Source organism: Chelonoidis abingdonii, chromosome 3, assembly GCF_003597395.2.
Source record: "Chelonoidis abingdonii isolate Lonesome George chromosome 3, CheloAbing_2.0, whole genome shotgun sequence".
NCBI lineage: Eukaryota > Metazoa > Chordata > Testudines > Testudinidae > Chelonoidis > Chelonoidis abingdonii.
In genome coordinates, this window is record NC_133771.1 from 85,059,026 (window position 1) to 85,072,876 (window position 13,851).

Sequence of the window (13,851 nt, forward strand, 5' to 3'; positions counted from 1 at the left end):
CCATTTAGGCAGTCTTTTTCCTGAGAAAAGCAGCAAGATTCTTTTAGACAAGTCATCTCCAATTTTATTTTAGTCTCTGTCTTGAACCTCTGTATTCCTGCTTCCCTGAAAAAAGGAGCTGTGGTGTCTTCTTCAAACTATATTTAATTGTCCTCTCATTTTTACCCACTGGACCTGCCAAACATGACTGTTAACGACATAAGGTAAGCAGCTGGGCCAGTGCTCAACATAGTTTAATTAGACAAGAACAAATGATGTTCAGCACCACTGCAGGAACAGCATTTACAAAAGTGTTAACCATCTCTTTTGGTACTAGTTGCATCCGAAAGTTTCCAGCACTGTATTGGGCAGTTTATTCTACTTTAAAAAAAATCTTGGTTTTATATTTTTAAAATGAAGATATTTGTGTAATACATACAATACATTAAAAAATATAATTGCATATTGCAAAACAGGTATATGTTAGCACATATTCACTCAGACAAATTCAGAGTCAACTGTCCAGCTGAGCACTTGGGCGAGGCACAAGGTAGATGTGTGTGGAGGAGTGGGAAAAAGATAGATCATCTGCCCCATCCTTATTTCTTCATCCCAAGGGGGATGGGGGGAAGAAGAGGGTGATCTATGTAGTAGCAGATACTCTAGCTGCATTTCCACCATATTACAGACTGGGAGCAAGATCCTCAGCTGATGTAAATTAACATAGCACTGTTGGCTTCAATGGAGCTACACCAATTTACACCTGCTCAGGGACTGCCCCTTAATCTTTGCTTCTTCCAGGGGATGAGGTTTCCATTCTATTGCTAAAGAGTTCTAAGTGGTCATTGAGAAGATGACTAGATTTGCATCTGATCCTCAATCCTCAAAAATGATCTGCAGATATAAAGTGGATATCCACAGATTTGTAGGGGGTTTAATTATGAAAATGTATTCATAGTATTTATTGGCAATGATACAGAACCTGAATAAATCAATATACAGCTGGAGGCGTTAAAACCTAGTAGCATTCATGATTGTCAGCATGTTAGCACCTAATTTAGTTGGTGCAAAACAGCTCAAAGAAACAAAATATTATTGTTATGGATTTTACATTTACTATTATCATTCTGGTAATAATGTGGTAGGTTCTATCCACACAAGAAGACATAGATCTTGACATAAACAGTTTACAGTTTAAAACAGTACACATACAGAGAATAATGGAGAGGGATTAAATAAAATATTTTAAGTGTTTTACTTAATTTGACCTTTTAAAGTAATTATTGGCAATCCCCAACTACTTCTTTATCCCTTTAAATGTAGCTGGTTAACTAATTGCAGGCATTACCTAAAAATGGGTCCTGAGAACACATTTGAAGGAGAGGGTAGATAAACTAGGGGACCTGGTCTACATTTAATATCTATATTAATATAGCGGCCAGGCTCAGGGGTGTGAAAAACCCACACCCCAGAGTGTACCTATAGCACCCTAACCCTGGTGCAGAGACAGCAAGATCAATGGAAGAATTCTTCTACACCCCAGCTACCACTGCTCTGGGATGGGGGCTCCTACAACTGCAGGTAAACCCTTCCATCGCTGTAGCCTGCGTCTACACTAGGGGGTTATGCCAGCACATCCTGGCAGTGTTACAGGGGGCAGTGCCTCCTCTACAATGAGGATTAACCTTAACTCCATCTGTTGGTCCCGCTCAGGGAGCCGCACGGGAGCACTCATGTTGCCTTGAAGCTGGGCAGGAGGCGGGAATCGGGGCCCCTCACCGCGGACAGGGAGGGGGCAGGACAAAGCACAGAGCCCGAGCAGAGCCGGTGTGCCAGGGGCCGCAAGGCTGGAGCGAGTTGGCTCAGCGGCAGCGGGAGACGCCGACGCGGCTAGTGGCAGGGACGAGGCCGGGCACCCCGGAGGACGGGAACAGCCTGTGTCATCTGGGGAGACGGCCAGCCAGGCCCGGCTGCGGGGACTGGGACGCGTGGGAGGGCGGGGTGAGCCCAGCGAGGCCCCGAGCGCAGACAGGAGGGCGGGGCGGTACCTGCAGGGGCAGCCCCGGGTCTCGGGCCTGGGGAACCGGCTCCCTGCAGGCCTCACTGGGGGGGGGGGGGGGGGCAGTCTGCCGCCTGGACTCGGGCTTCTCGGGCTCACCTCCCGTCCACGTGCGCCGCTCCCGCAGGGCGCTGTAGGAAACCCCGCCACCGGCGAGATGCAGCGTCAACGCCCGTTCGTTCCCCTGCGCACGGCGCGGTGGAAAAACCACACGCTAGCCGGCGCCGGCTAGTGGCGGCTTCCGGTGCGACGCTGCCCGACAGATCTATACGTCCGGGAAGGGGTGCACGGTTCTGACCGTCCACTCTCTCTTCCCCAACCCGCCGCTCTCGCGCGCCCGGAGATGAGTGCCCAGGCCGCTGCGCGCGCGCGCCCTGAGCGTTGCCACGAGCAATCGCGCTGTAGCCATGTCCGACGCAGCCAACAAAGGGCCCGGCGGGCGGGAGAAAGCGCGGGACCCGAGGCGGGACGGAGCGGGGAGACGGGCCTGCTGCCTCCTCTCCGGGCGCCCGCGGTGCGTGCGGGGAGTAGGGAGGGCGGCCGGGCCCGCAGCACATCACCTGGTCGCGGCAGGGCCGGAGCGGCGGCGCGCTGGTGCACGTTCCCCCTGCCTGGTGCGAAGGTCCGCGCTGCGCTGCTCGCGCTGACGTGACGGACCGTGTGTCATTCCGCACAAGACACAGTAGCCGCGGCCAGCGCCACCCGCTCCCACTGGGACCCCGCGCCCGCCCGCACGCGATGATCCTGCGCGCCGGGGGGCACCGCGTGGAAAACCCGCCCCGCGCGACGGCCTCCCCGTCCCCGCTGCCTGTCGGCGGGGGAGCACGCCGATTCCTCCGGCCCTGTGAGTGCGTGCGGCGGGCAGGGCACAAGACGCTTCCCCGGTCAGGAGCAAAGAGCAGCGACACCTTTCGCGCGGGGGATCCCACCGCGCGGGGGCGCAGCCTGCCCTGCCGGCCAGCGACAAAACCGACCCGATGTGAACGAGCCAGTCGCGGGACCAAGCCCCGAGTACCGGGTGAGGAGCCGGGCGGGCCGCCGCGGATGCACATGAAGTTAACGGGCACTCAGTGGTTAGGGACTTTGGCCACAAACGGCGGGTGGTTGCTGGCTGCTCCTGACACGCTCCCCGCCACTTGGCGTGTGGAAATGGCCTGGAGAGTGAAACACAGCCCGAGCCTCCGGGCCAAAGGCACGGCTACTTCCTGACCGCCCTCTACGTCCATTTTAACACTTTCCATATCATACTTTGATGTGTCGGGGGCCCCCTGCCCGCTTCAACTGACCCAAACAGCTTGCTGGCTGTTCAATACACGCTCAATACTCATCATCATCGTGTTACTGGAGCACTAGAGGCCTCCTTGTTAGGTACAGCACAAAGCCATGCTGGCCGCATTCCTACGCTAACACAGTTCAATAAAGCACTACAAGCCATATTGACATGGTGGGCTCCTACCTTTAGGAAGGCCTTTTCTGGTAATCGTGAAATCAGAAGGACTTGATCCAGTTTATCATTCGAAGTCCGGGTTGCCCTATACATAAAATACATCCTCTGAAACCCTGCTCCGAGGGATAAGAAAATTATAGTACTTGTTATTCGCACAAGTCACGTCGTCTTCATGCTCCCTTTATAAGAATTACTTGCATTCGCACAGAAACTCCTTAAAATTTAAATAAGTCCCCCTGCCAAGTGTAACTGTGACCAACATCAGATTCCAATTATGATGTTGAACAATCCATAAGAAGAAGTTACGTAGTTCATACGGGCTGCATCGCTCGAAACTAATGATGACATATTGTACATAAACACACATACAGCCAAGCCACAAAAAATCGCATTTCGGAAATCTGTCATGAAGAGAATATAACTTAGATAAAGAAAACCTTTTAATGAGCGTAAATTATGATAAAGACTACACATATATGCCCCACTGTCTATGATAATCTCAGAGCGGGATCGGTATTTCTCATTTCCTTTGAAATCTAGAAAGGTATTATGCAGTTTAATTCTCGGACTGAGTTTGGCAATTTCATTAAACACTTGAATTATTAAACATTTACATTTATATCACGTTAATGTCGTTGGTTCACTGTTCAGCTGAAGGTTAGCGATTAATCAGTAACATCTTCAAGCATTCGTCATTTGATTGATTTTTCAGTTTCCAGTTTGGTCGACAGGGGCTGCAATGACTTACAGTTAATAGAAATCGCCATGTTTCTGTCTTAAGTATGTATATATTTATTTTCCCGAATAACTACACATGCAGGAATGATTTTAAAAGACAAGTATTGACAAAAGAGACATATTGCCGTAATCTTAGATAATGTCCGAAATACGCCAGCTTCCTATTTCTTGCTTTTAAAGGGGGAGGTAGGACGGAGGCAATACTTCCACAGTTCCAAATTTGTCTAGAGTTATTTAATGGTGTAATATAATTTTTCACCCTGCGAACTGTTGTGCTATTTGAGTAGTGAAGAACTTTTTTGTGAAAGCAGAAAAGATCTGTGGCACCTAAACCAAGGATGTTGGAAGCTGACTTTCCGGTGTAATACCACTCAATGCTATAATCAGACTAACACGGCTACCCCTCTGATACTTGTTTTCGTGAAATGCCTCCCAGGATTTAGTGACCCTATGAAATTAGTAAGGTATCAAGCCTGACACCTTTTATATGTGTTTTCTTTAGATAGGATAGGGTCTTTGGTCCTGTTGATAGGAGTGGAAGGTGTCCTACAATGCTTGTTAATAGGATTTTCCTTTTACTTAGAAGAGTGTTTCATTTTATAAAGTCATCATTTATATGATTTGTTTTTTTTTCCAGAGAGCAGGATTAATGATGTCACGCTTGTTACTTTATTACAAAAATACACATCAAACCATAGCAGTAGGCAATAATTTTTGTGACAAGATACAGGGCAAACAAAATTAAAGGCTGCAAAACAGAAAGTGACAAAGTACAAGGAGTGCTTCATTGATTAATAAAATCCGAGGTAAAATACCGTGAGCTCAGTATCACCCAGATTTAAGAGTTAAGCCCAAAATTACAATTTGTTTGTAACCTAGTGAAAAGAAATTTCAACATAATACATCTAGTTTTATTTTCACAAAAACCAATATCCTCTGTAAGTCAAACTACTCAAAATTCACTTAATAATCACTAAAATACATACTGACCTTTAGAATTAAGGCTATAGTGTTCAGTTTTAAAGAACAGATCTACTGCTTAGCATGTGACTAAGGAGTAAAACAGTTACTAAATATATTGCCCATCTTAATGACATATTTAGATTTTTGAAGTCTTAAAACAGAGTAACAGATTTTGGGGCTCACTTGTAAAGTATTTCTTTGAGATTTCTTCCCTGCAATTGCACAACTCTGCCAAAATCTCTTGAAGCTCAAGCTGCTGGCAGCTTTACAGTGACAGATTCTATGAATAATCACAACAGATAATAAAGAGGGGGACAAAGCAATAAACCCCTTCAAATTAACTATTTACAGGCTACTGTTTATAGGACCCCCAACAGCAGAGATTACCTGTGAACTCCTCTGATAAATCACTAGAATGTAGGATACATTATCAACAAGACAAATTCCCTACAGTGGACAGTTCTAAACAGTGGTTCAAGATAAAGAACTGTTCCAGAGAACTTTATTCAGGGTCTTATATTTACTGTACTGTATTATCAGTATAAAATTAGGCCAAGTCCTGTGGGATTTATCTTCTTTCAGTACTGTACAGCTAAATGCTATTAAAGGGTTAAATGTTTTAACACCTGTCACAGCTGTCAAGCAGTATTGTAGCTTCAGTCTAATTTTACTTGAATGCTTTACATATTGGGATTTAGTAAAGGGAAAGAGAAGGGAGAAAGCCAACCAGTGCAATCCCAAACTCAATTTCAAAGCCCTTGAGAAAATGCTTGCCAATTTGAATTCCATCTCATTTCTACTCTATGGTGCTGGCCGGAGGCACTGCAGCTACTGGGGGACTCACACCCAGGAGGAGACCTGAAGGCCTCAGCTAGGTATTCAGGAGCATGATCATGTTGTTTCAGAAACAACACTAAGCAGGCTGTCTCCAGGCAGTGTAGATAGCAAGTTTAGATTGACTTCCCAGACAGTCACATCCCGTTTTTTTTCCCCACCATCTGAACATGTGCTACACAAGTTACTTATTCAGATGTGCACTTTTTTGTTTCATGCCTTTGGCTCAAAAGCCACTCTGTGACACTATGGCACACTGGAAAATTCCAATTCAGCATGGGGAAAAAAAATCCATTCTGGTGTGAACTTTAAAGGAAAACTCGTTATCAAGGTTAAGTGTAAAGAATGCAGTACTTGTCACTTGACTCAACTGAAACTAGGTTACAGCTGTAAAGATGTGAACAAAAACTGTTGGAATCTAATACCTAGTTTAATATTTGCTCAAAGCGGCTTGAAGGTAGGAAGCATCCCTGTCCAAAAGTCCTACAGAATTTAATAAGAATGAAACTAATAAGGTTCTATACAAATTTACTCTAACAAACTATAGGAGCCAGATTCTACCCTAAGCTATGGCCCCTTTATGCCAGTCCACTGGCAGGAAGGATCCATAAGTCAATAAATGTGTCCAGGTATGAATTTTTCTGTGGGCACTCCTCTCACGTGGGTAAAGAACCAGTGTAGCTGGCTTTTACACTGTAGGTGGCAGAAAGGGGGCATGATTGGAGCATTACAGTACGATACCAGGCTTTTGAAGACATAATTAGATAACAGCATAGAGCAGCCATGAGGCTGCTTTAACCATACTAGGGGCTGGGCTGGTGCAAAAATGGGGAGTCAAAATTGGCGCTTTTAAGGCCTCTTCACTCAGCTGTGCCTCACACATATTTGACATAGGTGAGACTCTATCTAAAGAGTTTAATATAGATTTTTACCTATAGCTTTTCGAGCAGTCCTACAGAACTCCATAGCAGGGATGTAACTCTTTATCAAATCCTATAGGAAGGTTAAGAAAACCTATAGAACACTAGAGATTAAAAAAGGGACTTCCAGAAATAAAAGGTCACCTAGCTAAGACCTGTAACAGATTCACATCCTCTGTGGATTAGGCAAAGAGGGTGATATGTACACACACTCTACTGGTTACATAAGCAATAACTATAATTGACACAAGCAATGTAAGAATGGCCATACTGCTTCAGACCAATGGTCCATCCATTGCAGTATCCTGTCTTTCTACAGTGGCCAACAGGTAATCATCAAGTGATCCATCCTATGTCACCCATTCCCATATTTGGGCAAACAGAAGCTAGGGACACTTCAGAGCATGGTTTTGCATCCCTATGTTGGCTAATAGCCATTGATGGACCTATCTTCCATGAACTTACCTAGTTCTTTTTTGAATCCTGTTACAGTGTTGACCCTCACATGATCTGTTAAAGAATTCCATAGGTTGACAGTGCATTGTGTGAAGAAGTACTTCCTTTTGTGTTTTAAACCTGTTGACTCTTAAATTTCATTTGCTGACTCCTAGTTCTTGTGTTATGAGGATTAAAAAACACTTCCTTATTTACTTTCTCCACTCTAGTCATGATTTTATAGACCTCTATCAGACCTCACCCTTAGTTGTCTCTTTTCCAAACTGAAAAGTTCCAGTCTTACAAATCTCTCCTAGTATGGAATCTGCTCCATACCCCTAATAATTTTTTTGCCTTTTTCTGTACCTTTTCCAATTCCAAATGATCTTTTTTTTAGATGAGGTGATCAGATATGCACGCAGTATTCAAGATGTGTGCATACAATGGATTTATATAGAAGCAATATGATATTTTCTGTCTTATTATCTATCTCCTTCCTAATGATTCCCAACATTCTGTTTGCTTTTTTGACTGCTGCTGGACACTGAGTGGATCTTTTCAGAGAACTATCTACAATGACTCCAAGACCTCTTTCTTGAGTGGTAACAGCTAAATTAGACCCCATAATTTTATATGTATAGTTGGGATTATGTTTTCCAATGTGCATTACTTTGCATTTATCAACATTGAATTTCATTTCCCATTTTGTTGCCCTGTCACCCAGTTTTGTGAGACCCCTTTGTAACTTTTTGCAGTCTGCTTTGGACTTAACTATTTTGAGTAGTTTTGTATAATCTACAAATTGTGCCACTTCAACATATTCATAAATGATCTGGAAAAAGGGGCAAACAGTGAACAGTACTGGTCCCAGTACAGACACCAGTATTTACCTTTCCATTCTGAAAACTGATCATTTATTCCTATCCTTTGTGTCCTATCTTTTAACCAGTTATTGATCCTTGAGAGGATCTTCCCTCTTATCTAATGACTGCTTACTTTGCGTAAGAGCCTTTGGTGAGGGATGTTGTCTGACAGTCCAAGAACACTATATCAGCTGGATCACTGTTGTCCATATGCTTGTTGATGCCCTCAAAAGACTCTAATGGATTAGTAAGGCATGACTCCCCTTTTCAAAAGGCCACATTGACTCTTCAGCAACCTAGTGTGTTTATCTATGTGTCTGATAATTTTGTTGTTTATTATAGGTTCAACCAAGTTGCCTGGTTTTGAAGTTTGATTTACCAGCCTGTAATTGCCAGGATCATCTCTGGAATCTTTTTTAAAAAAATAGGTGTTACATTAGCTACCCTCCAGTCATCTGGTAAAGAGATTGATTTAAATGATAGGTTACATACCACAGTTGGTAGTTCTACAATTTCACATTTGAGTTCCTTCAGAACCTTGGGTGAATACCATCTGGTCCTGGTGACTTATTACTGTTTAATTTATCAATTTGTTCCACAACCTCCTCTGGGACAATTCCTCAGATATGTCACCTAAAAATAATTGCTTGGGTGTGGGGTTCTCCACTGTATTTTGTTAGAATTAGAAAAGGTGCAAAGAAGGGCAATGGAAATGATTAGGGAGATGGAACATCTTCCATACAAAGAGAAATTAAGAAGACTGGAACTGCTCATCTTAGAAAAGAGGTGCCTAAGGGGGATATGATAGAGGTCTATAAAATCATGAATGGTGTGGAGAAAGTGTTATTTACCCCTTCACATAACGTAAGAATTAGGAGTCATTCAATGAAATTAGCAGGCAGCAGGTTTAAAACAAACAAATGAAAGTACTTCTTCGTTCAATCTGTGGAATTTGTTGCCAGGGGATATTCTGAAGTATAAAAGAATTAGATAAATTCATGAAGGATAGGTCCATCAATGGCTATTAACTAAGATAGTCAGAGACGCCACTCTATGTTCTGGGTGCCCCTAAACCTCCAATTGCCAGAAGCTGGGACTGGATGATGGGATGGATCACTTGAAATTATCCTGCTGTTCATTCCCTCAGGCGGATCTGGCTCTGGCACTTTCAGAGACAGAATACTGGGCTAAACAGACCATTGGTCTGACCCAATATGGCTGTTCTTCTATTATGATCAATAATTATTGGGGATGGAAGTGTTTCTACCCTGAAACAGCACTGGAGATTAATGACTTGAACTTGGATTTATAAGAGATGGGTATTAGCTGAAGCTGGATTTGATTTAAAGCTAGGAAAATCAGAGTCACTAGTCAAAACTTCAATAAAGAAGGAACTGAATATAAATGAAAACTGCTTTATAATGGAGTAAGAAATCCAGTGAAAGGTTTAAGGACCAATGTCTATTTCTCACATTACCTCAGCAGTAACTTGTGTGTCAGCTGCACCCATAACTGTTAAAAACTAATAAACCTAAGCAGTTTTAAACTTGGAAAACACAAGCTTCCTTTAATCTCTTGGCAATGAAATTTGGAGAATCCTCTGTACCACGTTTTAGTTCAGCCAACAACTGTCCTATTGTAGAGATCGTAACTGATGCTACCCCATAGCTTTGCTGTAAAAAGCAATAATGCTCACTTGAATCCAGAGTCAGCATGCTAGCTATGCATAATCAGCTTTATGAATGACCAGAATGTTTGCTCCCTCCATAAAGATCTTCTGCTTAAAACCATGTAAGCAATACAAAGTTGGTAACTGTACCTTGTTAAGCCCTTTGTCTCCAACTAGTCCAGATCTCCCAGGAAGTGTAAACAGCGTTCTCTTCTTTCTAACATTTAAATCCATATTCTAGTGTCCAAAGACTTTCTTACAACTAAGATTCTAGCCTAAAGGACCAAGTGTCCTTGGATTGCTCTCAAAACATTTCTTCCATGTGGCAGTGAACTACATTGCTGAAAAGCACCTGGCCAGTTTAAAATAACTTTATTGAAGTACTTCAATTCTAGCGGTGACCAATAAAACTTCACACTAATAGGAAGGCTGATATCTCTAGGCTGCAACCACTTGTACAGGTCTACTGTTCCTTCCAGGAGAGGGCAATAGTACATGCACAGGTGGGAAAATAGATATATGAAAGTAGCATTTTATTTTTTACCCAGTTATGGCTGAAACAATGTTCACAAGAAGTTTTAGGGTAGAGTATTCAAATGAAAACCATTCATGGGATGTATCAAATGGTTGTAATATAAAATAGACATTCTGTACTCTGTTATCTGATTACCAGGCTGCACAGAGCTCTGTAAATATGGAAACAATGAAACCAAACACAAATAGGAAAAAGATCAACAGTAGGAGGAGGGAGAAAATATTCTTCTCTTTTAGGAAATCTCCTAAGTAATTAATAACTCCTCTTAGTCTTACAGTATAGTTTCATACTAATTTAACAAAAAACATTCTAAGTTTAAACACTTCATTTGTTAAAATTAATTTATTTTGGTAAATTGAAGATTAATTTTTAGTGATAACCCAGAGTGCTGACTTGCAATTTTTTTTTAACAAATTAATTTTTTAAAAAATATTTATGGCAGTAAAAAAGTATAATTTTCTCAACCTCATGTCTAAAAAAAGTGAACAGATTTTACCCAACTTCAAAAACAAAAAATCACTTTTGGAGCAAGGCCAATGAGAATTTCAGCCAAAATATGCTTCCAAAAGTTATGAGCAGTGAAAACATGGGTTTATAATAGAAAACTAGACAGAACTGTAACTAGTGCTATTAAGCAAATTATATTTAATACAGCTGGTTGGAAAACTGAACTATTTTTCATGAAAATTTGTCAGAAAATGTTTCTGACCAGCTCTAACTTATAGCAATATTAGTACTGACACTACTGTTGAGAATACATCTATTCTTATCCATTCCCCAGATTTAAATAGCTCAGACCATCCTGAAAAAGTATATTTTGCTGAAGCTTAATATATTTTATATCAGTGTGCACAGATATAAAAAAAATTCTACTAAGTATAGATAAAGTGTATGTGTTGGGGTTGGGGGAAGATACATTCATAAGTTCTGTTAGCCATGTACTTTAAAAAATGTAAGAAGTTTACTTACCCACAAAACAAAAAATTGTTTGATAAGCTGGAGAAAAGTCTGTCTGATTAATGCAGACAAAAATCACATTTTTTTTTAATAATGTTCTCCCACTACATCCATTTTTTTTATGCTGGTGCTGAACATAATGATGCAAGCAACTAAGTGTAATTTTACAAAATTATTGCTAGCAATTTGCATATGAAATCACTTCTAGTTGGCATTGTTTAATTAGATTATAAATAGTACAGCTGAAATGCTGCAAACAGAAAGCAGTTTATGTTATGCACATGCTATGAATGAAGAAATGCTCAGACACAATGTGCAAGTTGGAGAGCTTTCATCAAAACGAGCCAAGATGGGAAATGGTTCATTTCCTAATCATGTCCCTTGCTTTGCAGAAACCAGTCTACAGAAAACCTGATAAGTAAAGCTCTCTAAAACACAGGTATTCATGCCACTATGTGGGTATGGATCACTCTCTTTGCTATCCCTAACTGTTTCAGATTTTTGCTAACTAGTCCTTTGTATATGACAGCATCCAGTACATGCTTTTAATTAAATCTGAATATCTCATCTGGAGTATTTTGCCACAAGATGCCAAAAGAAAACCATCTAGTTGTAAAATATTGTATTCAGGATATGAAAAGGAACGAGACACACAGGGTGGGTGAGGTAATACCTTTTATTGGATTAACTTCTGCTGGTGGAAGAGAAGTTTTTGAACTTCACAGTGCTCTTCTTCTGACCTGAAGTCAAGGAGCTCCGTGAAGTATGAAAGCTTATCTTAAACTTTTGTACTGGAAACAAAACCACTTTTTTTGTTTTTAAGGGCTATATTTAATTGAGAAATTAAGTTTATTAAAATTATTACTGGGGCACTTCCCCCATCACTCTGTTTATTAACTAAGGACCACAATCCCCTAAAATATATTGAAAAATGGTTCATTCACTGTATAGTAACTGCAGCAATTTCATCATGCAAATAGAGTTGTACATTTCTCCTTCTGATTGTTCTGTTTTCCCAGAATTAGGTAAATATTAAGGTGGCATGCTGCCTCTGGTTCTGTTTTGAAGAAGGAGTGAGAAAAGGTAAGTCTGTTTCTCTTTTTACCTCCACAGTTGAACTCTGATAAAGAACATTCTGAAGATGGTTACACAGAAAATGAAGGAATACAAATCTCCGTTTAAAACAGGTAGGGAAGAGAAGGAATCTCCTACACTTGGGGAACCCAAAGCATTCCTCTGGCTAATACGGAAGATGTCACTGATTTCTGATGCAAGTTTAAGGGAGCTCTGGGTAGAATTAGGCAAAACCACAAATGCTTGAAGAAACAAGACAGGGATGGTATGAAACCTCTGCTATCAGTTGCCAATTTCTTAATTGTGTCACAAACTTTTTTTTATAATTTAAAGTCTATGGGCTAATTATGTTTTATCTAGTTCATCTACATAGGTTATTTCTAAGGGAGTTACCAAAGTGGGATCAAAATTCTAGAGGAAAATGTTATTCAGAAAACAAGGATGTTATAGTACCAAGTTTATTTTGAAGGAGAAATCCATGACCCCTGGCTCCCTTAAATAGCTAATACAATTTATGGAATGGGTTAGGAAAGGATATTGTGAGAGTCTGGTGAAAAGACTGTCAGAGCTAACTACTTCTTGAAATACTTCTTCCTTCGAGCTGCTTGTTGATTGAGAGACTGCACAGGTCTTAGCTTTGTATTTCATTACACATCATAAAGATGAAGTGTCTGGAAGCTTCTGAAGAGTACAATGGGCTCAAAACCAAACTTTTCTCTGAGGTCAGGGCTGATGAGAGGAGGGGAAGGAGGGACAACTGAAGGGGCCCTGAGCTCAGGGGGTTCCCCAAAACAAATGTAACATCTGTGCAAATAAAATAAAATGGGAGGGATTGGGGCCCCCAATGAACATGATGTACCCCCAAGTTTCTCTCAAAGGGTCTGTCTGAGGTTCAATTAGTTGATAAGCAGCAATAGCAACCAGTGATCTGACCCAGTAGTGTCCTTGTTGGCAAATCTGTTGACAGCACAATTACAAGCCACAGCCTTTTTGCATCTGTAAAAAGGAAACACAATCTGCTAAAAGAAAGTCCCTCCATTTTTTTCTATCACAGAGCAAGTCCTGCCCTGTCTAACATTTGGTCTAAGTTAAAAGGGAGAAGATGACCTTTTATTTTATTTATTAAAAATAACAAACCCCAAAAACTGGAGTACCATGTGCTCCACTCATTCTGCCTGACTTTAGGCACTGGTTGATCAAAGGTGTGTTCAGTGCAAACAGGCCCAATCAGCTCAGAACCACTGGAAATCCTTCATGTGAAGTGGAAGGGAAAATAATTAGGAGAAGACAACCCTCTCCCCAACAACAGCTAGAGTGAGATTCCCCACTCCAACATCCACCTCACAAGGCTGGGGAAGAGAAAAAGAGTTCACAGCTC

The 13,851-nt window shown here is 41.7% G+C and overlaps 1 protein-coding gene across 2 annotated transcripts in view; it reads right to left on the reverse strand.

Moving 5' to 3' along the window:
- The window catches only part of BEND3 (BEN domain containing 3), a 29,072-nt gene extending 26,924 nt beyond the window's left edge, over positions 1-2,148 (reverse strand). Inside the window, exon 1 of one of the 2 annotated variants that reach the window (XM_032790797.2) lies at positions 2,028-2,148. The gene's annotated coding sequence lies outside the window, so the exon portion shown is untranslated. The remainder of the gene's footprint in view (positions 1-2,027) is intronic. The other variant, XM_032790799.2, reaches the window with a different exon arrangement.
- Positions 2,149-13,851: the final 11,703 nt, after the last annotated feature.